This window comes from Capra hircus, chromosome 3, assembly GCF_001704415.2.
Source record: "Capra hircus breed San Clemente chromosome 3, ASM170441v1, whole genome shotgun sequence".
Classification (NCBI taxonomy): Eukaryota; Metazoa; Chordata; class Mammalia; order Artiodactyla; family Bovidae; genus Capra; species Capra hircus.
Window position 1 is genome coordinate 25,767,187 of NC_030810.1, and position 12,263 is coordinate 25,779,449.

At 37.8% G+C, this 12,263-nt stretch overlaps 1 protein-coding gene and 1 non-coding gene across 3 annotated transcripts in view; both read left to right on the forward strand.

Moving 5' to 3' along the window:
- RNF11 (ring finger protein 11) overlaps positions 1-12,263 on the forward strand; it is a 37,174-nt gene that overhangs the window by 21,122 nt on the left and 3,789 nt on the right. The window lies entirely within an intron of this gene.
- TRNAY-GUA lies at positions 3,185-3,256 on the forward strand. Its single transcript has one exon. It is a non-coding gene; the product is annotated as a tRNA-Tyr (tRNA).

Genomic DNA, 12,263 nt, shown 5'->3' on the forward strand with positions numbered 1-12,263 from the left:
GCAATAAAAAGGAGTGAGATTTTGATACATGCTACAACATGGGTAAAATATGCTAAATTGTAGGTCGCCAAAGAACTACTGTGTCGCTCAGTCATGTCTGACTCTTTGCGACTCCGTGGACTGTAGCCTACCAGGCTCTTCAATCCACAGAATTCTCCAGGCAGGAATACTGGAGTGGATTGCCATTTCCTTCTCCAGGGGATCTTCCCAACCCAGGGATCAAACCTGGGTCTCTCGCGTTACAGGCAGACGCTTTACCGTCTGAGCCACCAGGGAAGCCCGTATAAAATAGATAAACAAGGATATATTGTACAGCACAGGGAAATATAGTCGTTGTTTTGTAGTAGGGTTAAATGGAGTGTAGTTTATAAAAATATGGAATGACTGCTGTATACCTGAACCTAATATAATACTGTGAATCAACTATTCAACAGCAATAGCAAAAAGCTGTTAGAATCCAAGAAATATATCTCCTAAAGAGTTTTGTAGAATTCTTACAAATGAAGTTCACTGGTTTTTAGAGGGCAAAGAGAGGGGAAAGGTATCTGTTAAAGAACTTAGTGCAGTAAATGCAATAACAGACTTCCTGAGATCAAAAGCCAACCCTTGGCTGCTACAAACATATTCTCTTTGGAATTAATACCTTTTTTAAGCTTTCATCTTTTAACTCCTTAAAGGCTGTGTATATTCTAGCTCTGGTTTTGCAGAGAACTCTAGGGCTTATTACTGTTAGCTTTCCGGTAGTCATACATTTGCATCTTATGTTTAAGGATGAAAGATAATTATTGAAATGTATATTCTTATTCTTTAAGCTGGTAGGATGCTTGAATGAGAAAAATTTCAGTATTTTTTGGCTGTAGCAAAGAAGTGGTTCCAGCAATAATTTATGTAGTCAGTCAGAGGAATATCTCTTCGCCTACAACTGCCCTGGAAATCAGCTCCACTGGTAAGCAATTCTTTGTCGGTCATTTGGTACCATTTCCCCTCTGGAAACCAGTTTGCTTGATGAAAAGGAAAAGGTAGGCTAATTTAGGTCTCATTTAGCAAAGAAAACGGTGGTGGTGCTTACGAGACTCTTTACTTTAGACAAAAATTAATTCAGAGGAAAGGTGCTTTATTGTAATGATATACACATGGGTTAGAATCAAAAAACTGTAAAGGAACCAAGGCAGCCAGTGTCTCCCAGTTCTTTTACCCAGGGACTTCAGGGTTTTTCATTTGTGAAAATATCACCACAAATATCTGGTGATTCCCTAATATCTGCTGATATTAGGAAATATCACAAATATCTATGATTTTCTAATACCTATGCAGTATTGTTCCTTATAGCATCAGACTTCCATCACCAGATTTCAGCAGATTTCCTAATATCTGCTTTACTCAGCATTTCTAATCTGTCTTTAATACCATTAGTTTCCTCAAAACCTCAGTTTACACGTTGCTTATTTGCTGCTCAGTACCTTTCAGGTCAATTAATTCAGTGTTCCAGTTCTAAGAGAAGACAGTCTCTTGGTTCATCCTCTCTTCAACAGTCAGTAGGTGCCACTCATCAAATGTTGACTAGCCTATGGATCCGCTGAAATGTATGCCTGTCCCAAGAATTGCCAGGTCATGGACAATTTAGAGATAGGAGCCTTTGATGTGGTAATCATCTTGTTTGCTATCTCTGTATCCCCCTACTTACAGGGGATTTAAGCTTTATAAGGACAGGCCTCATCTATCTTCGTCACCACTATATCTCCTTTGCCTAAAATAGCATCTGAAATGTGGTCGAGTATTTAAAAAATATTGTAATTTGTGCCTAGTCTCCAAATGTGACCTTGATTTCAGTTGTCTTGACCTTTAGATGGATTTATCTAATGACTTGCTATTGCTGAGTACCTGTAGTAATAATGCCTACCAGCCATCTACCAATTAGGATGCTGTGCTCAGTGAATATTTATATAGTGAATGAAATAAGCCAACTTTTTCATTTCTGTAAAAAACAAGCAAACAAATGCAAACTGCCTCCCTGGAAGCAGTGCTCCTTTTCCATGTAGATGACTTTGGTTTGTATACTTTCGCATTAAACAAAACATATCATTTGTCAGTGTCATTGATGGGATACTGGGTTTTTTTCCCCTCAGTGTATAATTGTTATCCTTTATGGTTCAGGAATTGCATTAATGCTAGTCTTTGGGGTTTTGTTTGTTTGGTTTGAGTCTTTTTGGTCAGGAGTCATTGAACGTCAGAGTAAGAATATGCATTCAGATCATTTATCCACATCCTCCAGTTTATGGCTGTGTTTCAGTCTGGCAAAATGCAGGAAACATCCCCAGTAGGAGACTGCAGCTGGGGATCGGGTGCTGCCAGCAGCAGCTTGTGCGGCTGTAAGGAGAAAATCAGAAGAACTAAATCTTCTGGAGGAAAGGATACAGATTTTGGTGACAAGCTGCATTCTTTAGCAGTGACTTTATTTTTCCTTTACCACAGACCAGACTTGTACTATTTCCAGCTTCAGCACATTATTTAGGCACTTCCCCACTGCATTGTTTTATTTAGTTTCTGAAATTGTATCATAATTCCCTAAACTGGGTCCAAATTTTAATATAGTGCCTTTCAGATAGATGTATTTAGACTTTGATCTGTTTCTGTCTTTCTTGACTTTAAACTCCCTGAGATTAGAGCCTATTTTATTTTTCATAACTTTCATAATTTTATAGATGCTTCATTATTTATTAACAAACAATTGGAACACTTCAGAGGTTTACCTTATCAGAAAGTCAGACCTTGCTTTTTTGTGTGACTGACCCTCTTTTCTGTTTGCCCTGCCTCAGCACATCTTGTAATCCTTTATTCTTTTTCTGTTCTACCCCTTTCCATGATGCTGCATTTCTTTTCCGAACACATTTTTAATTTAAATTACTCCCTTTCTTTAAGGCAAATATTTTGCTTGGATTCTCTTGGGCTTTTTGTTGTTTTTGTGTGGGGTTTTTTGTTTTTTGTTTTTTGCATGAAGACTTAAAGCATTAATGAACAGAGATCATTCTGTTGTTTTTGAGATTGCACCCAAGTACTGCATTTTTGTTGACTATGAGGGCTACTCCATTTCATCTAAGGGATTCTTCACAGTAGTAGATATAATAGTTATCTGAATTAAATTCTCCTATTCCAGTCCATTTCAGTTCACTGATTCTTAAAAGCTTCCCTGGTGGCTCAGAGGTTAAAGCGTCTGCCTGTAATGCAGGAGACCCTGGTTCGATCCCTGGGTTGGGAAGATCCCCTGGAGAAGGAAATGGCAACCCACTCCAGTATTACCTGGAGAATCCCACAGAGGAAGGTGCCTGGTAGGCTACAGTCCACAGGGTCACAAAGAGTCGGACACGACTGAACACTCTTGCCATCTCCTGTTTAACCACTTCCAATTTATCTTGATTCATGAACCTAACATTCCAGGTACCTATGAAGTATTGTTCTTTACAGCATCAGACTTCCATCACCAGTCACATCCATAACTGGGCACTGTTTTTGCTTTGGCTCCATCTCTTCATTCTTTCTGGAGTTATTTCTCCACTCTTCTCCAGTAGCATATTGGGCACCTACCAACCTGGGGAGTTCATCTTTCAATGTCATCTTTTTGCCTCTTCTTACTTTTCATGGGGTTCTCAAGGCAAGAATACTGAAGTGGTTTGCCATTCCCTTCTCCAGTGGACCACGTTTTGTCAGCAGAGACATTACTATGCAAACAAAGGTCTGTCTAGTCAAAGCTATGGTTTTTCCAGTAGTCATGTATGGATGTGAGAGTTGGACTATAAAGAAAGCTGAACGCCAAAGAATTGATGCAACCAAATTGATGAAAGCCCGAGAAACACTTCTGAACTGTGGTGTAGAGAAGACTCTTGAGAGTCCCTTGGACTGCAAGGAGATCAAACCAGTCAATCCTAAAGGAAATCAGTCCTGAATATTCATTGGAAGGACTGATGCTGAAGCTGAAACTCCAGTACTTTGACCACCTGATGTGGGGAACTGACTCATTTGAAAAGACACTGATGCTGGGAAGGATTGAAGGCAGGAGGAGAAGGGGATGACAGAGGATGAGATGGTTGGATGGCATCATCAACTCAATGGACATGAGTTTGAGCAAGCTCCGGGAATTGGTGATGGACAGGGAAGCCTGGCGTGCTGCAGTCCATGGGGGTTGCAAATAGTCAGACATGACGAGACTGAACTGAACTGAAAGCATTAAGGAGGAAAAAAATGTTTAAATTTATTTGAATACATTTGCTTCTCTTGAATTCCCTCTTTCACAAGATTTAAACTCACAGGGCAAGTACATGTATGTCTCCTAGTGACATTGAGGAAATGGTAGTTAGATAAAGATTATAAGACATTTACCACTGAGCCACTGGGCTTCTCTGGTGTCTCAGTAGTAAAGGATCCACCTGCAGTGCAGGAACCACAAGAAGCATGGGTTTGATCCCCTGGTCTGGAAGATACCCTGGAGGAGGGCATGGCAATCCTCTCCAATATTTTTGCCTGGAGAATCCCATAAACAGAGGAGGCTGGTGGGCTACAGTCCATGGATGGGGTCACCAAGAGTCAGACACAACTGAGGTGATTTAGCACAGCACATAAGACATTTAAGTAAATGATAAGGCTAAACGAAAAGCGGGGGGAAGAGATATCTACCTTGGATGACTCTAGATTCAGTATAGGAAGGCCCAGATATTTGAGCCCCTGTCGTGGTTCGTGCATTTTCTTAGTTATTCCTTATAGCACTCTTTTAAGATGGGTATTCTATACATTTTTCTGATGAGAAACCTTAGAGGTATTAAGTAACTTGCCTATGGTCACATACCTAATAAGTGCCAGAGGCTGATATTCTATATCTGTTCCTTCCACTGTACTTTTCTATCATTAGCCTAGGTAGTGGACATAGAAATTCTGAGTTTAAGAAAACTTATGGGAGTAGGAGATCATTAGTTTGATTTTAGATAAATTTTAAATTGAAGTTTCAATGGGATAGAAAGATAGGTAAAAGTATCACAGAGGCAACAAACCAGATCATCTCTTGGAGAAGGAATGATGGTTATAATTTATATTAAGTTTTCCTTTTTGGTTTTATTGTGGCATAATCCAGATCCTTAGAAAAATTTTCATAGCATGTTTACAAAATCCTGATATGAATATATAACATGGATTTCAGGAACATGAGTGCTTTCATTTAAGTCATTCGATTATCCAGTAATGTTTGAATCTCTACTATGTGAATGATACACTGTGCTAGGTGAACAGTATATATTGGTGAGCAAAATGGATTTAATCTCTGCCTTTGTTAAGCTTATGAAGTGGTGAAGGAATACATTCGTCAGATAGTCACACCTTTTCAGCCCAGGCACAAAATACTACTTGAATCATTTTCATAGAGAGGTGAGGACAGTCAAGTGAACCACCCTCAAAGGTTCCCAGCATCTATATTAATTAGCAGTTTACTACATTGGTGATTAAGATTTTCATAAATCCATTCATTTTGTACTAAGTGCCCTTGTACATTTTAAGTGGGAAGATCCCCTGGAAAAGGAAATGGCAACCCACTCCAGTATTCTTGCTTGGAGAATCCCATGGACAGAGGAACGTGGTGGGCTGCAGTCCAAAGGGTTGCAAAGAGTCGGACACGCTGAGTGACTCACATTATCAGTGATTAATTTGTAAACATTTTCCACAGGTTTTCAAAATCATATTTAGGGCTCACTTTTGCAGAGGAAGTGATGGACATACTATTATTAGTCATTTTTAAAGAATATACTTAGCAAAGCCAAAGCAGCTCTGTAATCCCAGGATTATAGCATATGTATACTAACTTTAATAATTATTTGACAGTTACCTACGGGTTCCTAAAAATCTAAAGGAAAAAACTAAAATGTGAAGGAACACTGCAGTCAGTTAATGGGTGACTGTTTTTAGCTATTAGTAGGTAACATTTTTAGTAGGTCGTTTATTCATCTATCCATCCAGTGAGGAGCAAAAGCAGACACAACTCTTATCATGGATCTTACAGTCTGGTGGGAAAGACAACATTCAAGTTAACATATAACTAAATATAAAATTACAACTATGACAAATGCTATGAAGGGAAGTCACTTGGTATAAAAGAGCCTATAGTAGAAAAGAATGGTTAGGGAAAATATCTGAAAAAATGGAAGTTAACCTGAACTTTGAAGGAAGGAAGAAGAAGTGTCTAAGCAAGAGTCAGCTTCCCTGGTAGCTCAGTCAGCAAAGAATCTGCCTGCAATGCAGGAGACCAGGGTTTGATCCCTGGGTCAGAAAGAACCCCTGGAGAAGGAAATGGCAACCCACTCCAGTCTCCTTGCCTGGAAAATCTCATGGACAGAGGAGCCTGGTGAGCTGTAGTCCATGAGGTCTTGAGGGTCAGGCACAACTTAGTGAGTAAACCACCACCAAGCAAGAGTAATGGTGGAAGAGAGTGTTTTATGCAAATATAACAGGTGCTGTGACTTAACAGAAGAGATCATGCTTCTTTAAAGGATCTGAAAGAAGGCCAGTAAGACTAGAAAGCAGTGAGTGAGTTGTTAGATGAAAAAGGAGAGGATGGGTGGTAGGTAGACTTATGCAAGGCATTGGAGGTCTTGTTAAGGACTTTGGACTCCATCCTAAGAGCAGTGGGAAGCTATTGAAGGGGTTTTTAATGTATGTTGAGGAGAGCATAGGGTTGGATTTGTTTTTGAAGATTGCTCTAACTTCTAGGTAGAAAACAAATTGAGATTTTGCTGGCTAATCAGGAAAGAAATGGGAACTTAGACTGAAGTATCGGCAGTAGACATGGGAAGAAATCATCCGCATTTCAGTAGTTAAGTGAGGGGAAGGTGCCAAGGATGTTTTTGTCTTCCAGAACTATACAAAGGAAGTCATGTCATTTACTGAGATAGGGAAGAGGAACAGGTTTCGGAGGGCAGTTCATTTTTGGACATTGAGTTAGAACTGTCAAAGTATAGCCTGGAGTTTAAAAGTGAGATCTAGACTGGAATATAAATTTGTGAATCATTTATATCTAGGTAGTATTTTTAGCTGTCAACATGGACATAGTTTTTAGTGAAGAGTACAGGGCAGGAGAACAGACCAGGACAAAAAGTCACATTTGTGACTCCAGGTGCAGTCACATCATGAGGTTCTGGGGGTTAGGATTTCAATATAAGAATTTTGGGGGACACAGTTCAGCATGTAACACTTCTGTGCTGGAGATGGTTTTCTCTGTGCTTAATAATAATTTCAGAATATTAGTTCCTTTGAACTTTACTTTGAAAAAATAGGAATAAAACGCAAAACTGTGTAACTGTCATTGTCAAAACATGTCTTTCACAAAGGAGCATTTCTCTTCTTGAGGAGAGGGGCCGCTCCTCAAAACAGGCAGGATCTTAGTTCTCACAACCAGGGATCAAACACATGCTCCTGGCAGTGGAAGCACAAGAGTCTTAACCACTGGACCGCCAGGAAAGGCCATAAAGAAGCATTCCTAATGAACATCACCAAGTAAACCATTTGAAAACAGGAGAAAGAGTCAGTGCAGCACTTATCCATCACTCTTTTTTGGGGAGTCGGGGAGGGAGTGCCAAGCCTATGCCCCTTGCAGTGGAAGCATGGAGCCTTTAACACTGGACTGCCAGGGAGTTCTTTCCATCACTCTCACCATCTAGATCTTCAGTTCCATTGGAGGACTCATAGTTCTTAGCACATAATTGTAATCACAGTCATGATTTGTTATTGCAGGAGAACACAAGTCAGTTGGTGAAGAAAGGTGCATATGTCTATAGGTAAGGCACAGGCTTCTAAGAGTTCTCTCCTGGTGGAGTCACACAGAATTGTGCCAACGTGTGTGAAGTGTTAACTACCAGGGGAGCCTGAAGTACTGAATAGACAGTCACTGCCTATCATATGCTAAAATTCTAGACTCCCAGAGGGAAAACATGTCCGGCATAAATCATATTGTTCACACAAAGAGTTTAGGCACAGTGAGCCATCAATTAATGACTCAGAATCCAGCCTTTTAAAACTTGCCATTTTTATATCCCTGTCCAATCTTCCATTCTAGTCTTCTGACTATATTCTGTTTGGCCACTTAGAAAATACCATTGGCTCTCGAGTTACTTAACAATAACTCATCCTTAAGGTCATTTTTAGTAAGTAGGATGGGAATAAAAATAGGTGTTTGTGGTAAGAAGAGAGAGGCCATCTTTAAAATATTAGGAGTTCTTAGTCATTTCCTTTTCTGTAGAGGGTTTCTAAAAAGTTGCATGTAAACTGAAATTAGAATGGTGAATCATTTAAAATTTCTAGAGGGTTCCTTTGGTTTAACAAAAATACCAAAGAAGAAAATACATCCATAATATTATAAGAGATCGGAGTTGTGGTTTTGTGTCTATTAATATGCTTCTTCATAAGATAGAGCTTTCCTTTTCTGTTCTGCTTTCTGTGTTCTCTGTAGCCATATGTGAACCACAAGACCAAAGAAATTGAGCCTTTTATAAGCACCTGCTCAGACAGTTAAGGTGTTCTGGTTTGTAGTTTAGGTCTTTTTGTTTGTACTAACAGTAGTAGGTATGTTCAAGGATTAAGGAGTCTTACACTACCCACAGTCTTACACTGTTTGTTCCACTGACTTTGGAATTAGTCATATCTTGATGTGGATGGCAGTCAGTTGATCTGGGACTAAGAAGAAAAATAGTCTAAATTGGAAGTCATAATTCAGGGGTTGAAAATCTTAGCTGCGGGATTACAACAGAGGCCAAAGAGTTGCTTGTATTCAGAGACAAGCCAGAAAGCTAAGACCAAAATCTGGGCAGTTGCAGTTAGCCTAACATTTGCACACCAGAGGCATTTGATGATGGGAAGAAAGCGAAGGGTTCAAATAACTTATTCACTGCAGAAAGTATCAGAGACTCAAGTTTTTCAGACTGAAAGTCCCATATTCATAAATAGCAGTATTTTAAAAACTGTTTCATTGATTCCTAGGATTCTGCAAAGGTACCCTAGATAGGGGCGTGGGGGCGGGGTGCAGGATTCTGTTTATTTTTTAATCAGCAATAGAATCTGTTTTATGAGACAGTTTCAAGATAGAGTTGATGTTTTTTGAAATTCTTAATTCTGAAAGTTGTTGAAATTACAAAACCTTTATTGCAGATGAAAAAAATTTATAACTTTATTAGAAATTCCTACTTTGATGGCTAATTTTTTAGATAAAACATTTAAATTTATTTTCAAGAGTTCAGTAGCTACCTTAAGAAAAACATGACTTTTTAAAATTGTTTTGGGGTAGGGCTGGGGGAACTTACGTGTATTTCTTTTGCTTCAAAGCCAGGAGAAAGCTAACATGATTTTTTTTTAAACAGTATTTGCATACCTTTTTCAAATGAATTTACAATAAAACATGTAGACATCCATCATAATCAGCAGATATTCTTAATCAAAAACATTTTAATTTGGATGTACTTTTAACATTATGAGTTATCTACAGTTAACATCTAAAACAAAAAATAGTTACCTACTCTGAGGCCAAATAATAGTCAATATATTGTACACCTTAACCAATACAATCTAATAGAGCTTAGTTGCACAAACTTATATTCCTTTTATTACTAACTTCCTGATTGACATTGCTAAATCAAAAATAAATACTGGTACTATAGTTTTCTCTTTGTTAAAAACAGAGAAATGATCATTGTATTTCTAGATAGATAAAATGGTTTGAGCTCAGAAAAAAAAAAAAATTGCCCACTAGGTATAAAACCTTTAATAGGTGAATATCTAAACCAGAGGTGCAACAGCCATTTTTACAGTCTTTAATAACAGAAGGGTCATGTAACTTTTATAGGACTGAAGAAAAGCTCTCATGCTGTGGTAAAGAAATGCAGTTTTGTACCTCACTTCCTCTTTGAAAGCTAGAATTGACAGCCTCTTGCTTAATAACTATTTTGTTATTTGTTAACTGAATTTGTTATTTAATTGTTAATTGTTATTTGTTGAATTTTAACAGTATTTGTTAACTGAAGTTTCACTGTATTGTTTAATCTTAATTCTCTTATAGGCAGACACATGTAATTAAGATGAGGCTAAAGGCAGTGTCTATCAATATTGGGTGGCAAGGAGGAGGATCGGGTAAAGTTTTACATTGACAAGGTATTAATATACTTTGAACCAGTGGACCTGCAGGGGAAAGTAGAGGGAATTGCAAGAACAAAGGCAGTAAGATGGACAAGCTTGAAACTTTTAGGAAACAGCTAATTGGGCTGAAGTAACAGAGCTCTTCAAATGCAATATTGATAGTTATAAAAGCCACTGTTTTGTGAGTTCCTGCCATGCTAAGGTTCACCGTCTTTCTCATTTAAGTCTTAACAGCAACCATATATGGTAGGGTAATCCAGATAGGTTAAATCTCTTCAACATGGTCACTCTAGTGGCAGAGAAGTAACTTTGACAGTAATCCAGGGTTATCTGGATCCAAAAACCATACTCGATAATAATAAAATATGTTCTTTCCATGTGAAATGAACTAAGTGTTTGGATGAAGAATGTAATTCTGATAAGTATCCATATGCTTGGTTATTATTTTCTAGATGAGCTAGAAGTATTAATCATTATTGATTTCATGTGGAAATTTATAAAACATGAAACTTTGAACTACTGGCATTTTACTGTGTCAGAGAAAATAACATTATTTGATAAGAATTTACCTTTTTTTGAGATCTTTAATTACAGATTTGTTCTGAATCTCAAAAGAAATAGTCTTGAGTTGAATTGCCTTTGACCAGAAACTCAATAATAACTAGTCAGAAAACAGGTTTATAAGAATAGGGCTAATTAAAGGAACATAATCGTATCTTTAAGAGACATTGTGATGAAATGTCTTTTTCCTTGAATTAAATATTTCAGTATTTGAGCCTAATATATATGTATTTGAGACTTGCCCCTAAAATTTCTCTTTGGAAAGCATATTTATACTTGAGCCCTTACAAAGTCTCATTATTGGTGCTCTCTGTTGTTTTCTTTTGAACCCCAGAAACCATTGACTAAAAACAGCCTCAGCTGATGCTAGTTCTAATACTTAGGGAGGTTATTTCACAGAATTTTTTTTAAGTTGTTAAACAGTTTTTTCAAATTGTTAAAAAAGGTTGTGTCAACAAATTAAGCGATTATTCCTGAAGGCATAATCTCCTACTTGCATATGTTGGCTATCATTGTAAACAAATCCTAAATTGTAGAAATCATAAGTAATCATACAGGATGAATAAAAATAACACTTTCTAATGTTAATGTGAATAGATAGTTGTGATTTAATGTGAATTTTCCCATGTAGATGTTATACATAGATTGAAAGTGTTATGTCTCAGTCAATTTATTCAGTAGAGAGATTATCTGAAACACTGTATTAGGTGGCTCAAAAATGGTTTTAGCCACAATGAAATCATTAGGTCAGAGATGCACTTCATAGTATTCATCGAGTTGAGATCTTTTCCCAGATGTCTCATCAGAGGTTTTTTCTGAGTATCTTATCTAATAAGGTAGCTTTCTCCATCAATCAAGGAACTTTGTTTACACTTCACTCCCCATCACCTAGTACATAATAGATACTCAGGTATCTGTTGAAACAATGTATAAAAGAGTGTGAATAAAATTATCTCATAAATGTGAGACTTCCTTGATGGCTTAGACAGGAATCCACCCACAATGTGGGAAACTTGGGTTCAGTCCCTGGGTTGAGAAGATATCCCTGGAGGAGGGCATGGCAACCCACTCCAGTATTCTTGCCTGGAAAATCCCCATGGACAAAGGAGACTGGCAGGCGACACATGGGGTCTCCAAGAGTCGGACACAACTAAACAACTAAGCACAGCACAGCGAGTAGAAAAATAAAGCAATACAGTTGCTTGACCCTTGAACTATGTAGGTTTGAACTGCACAGGTCCACTTATGCATGGGTGTTTTTTCAGCTAATATGCACTACAGTACTGCATGATTCATGGTTGAGTCCTCGAATATGTATTCCATTTGGAAGGAAGGTGGCCTCATTTCGCTCACTGGATCATCATATCCAAATACATATGCAAAGCCTAATTTTACAGGAATTTATTGCGATAATATCTCATCTTTCCAAATAAAGAAAAAATTAATTATAAAGATTGTTGTCTGTATGGAAGGAAATAACAAGTTTGCAAATAAGAATCTGTAATGGCCAATTCTACTGTAAATAATGATATATACCAAAACCACGA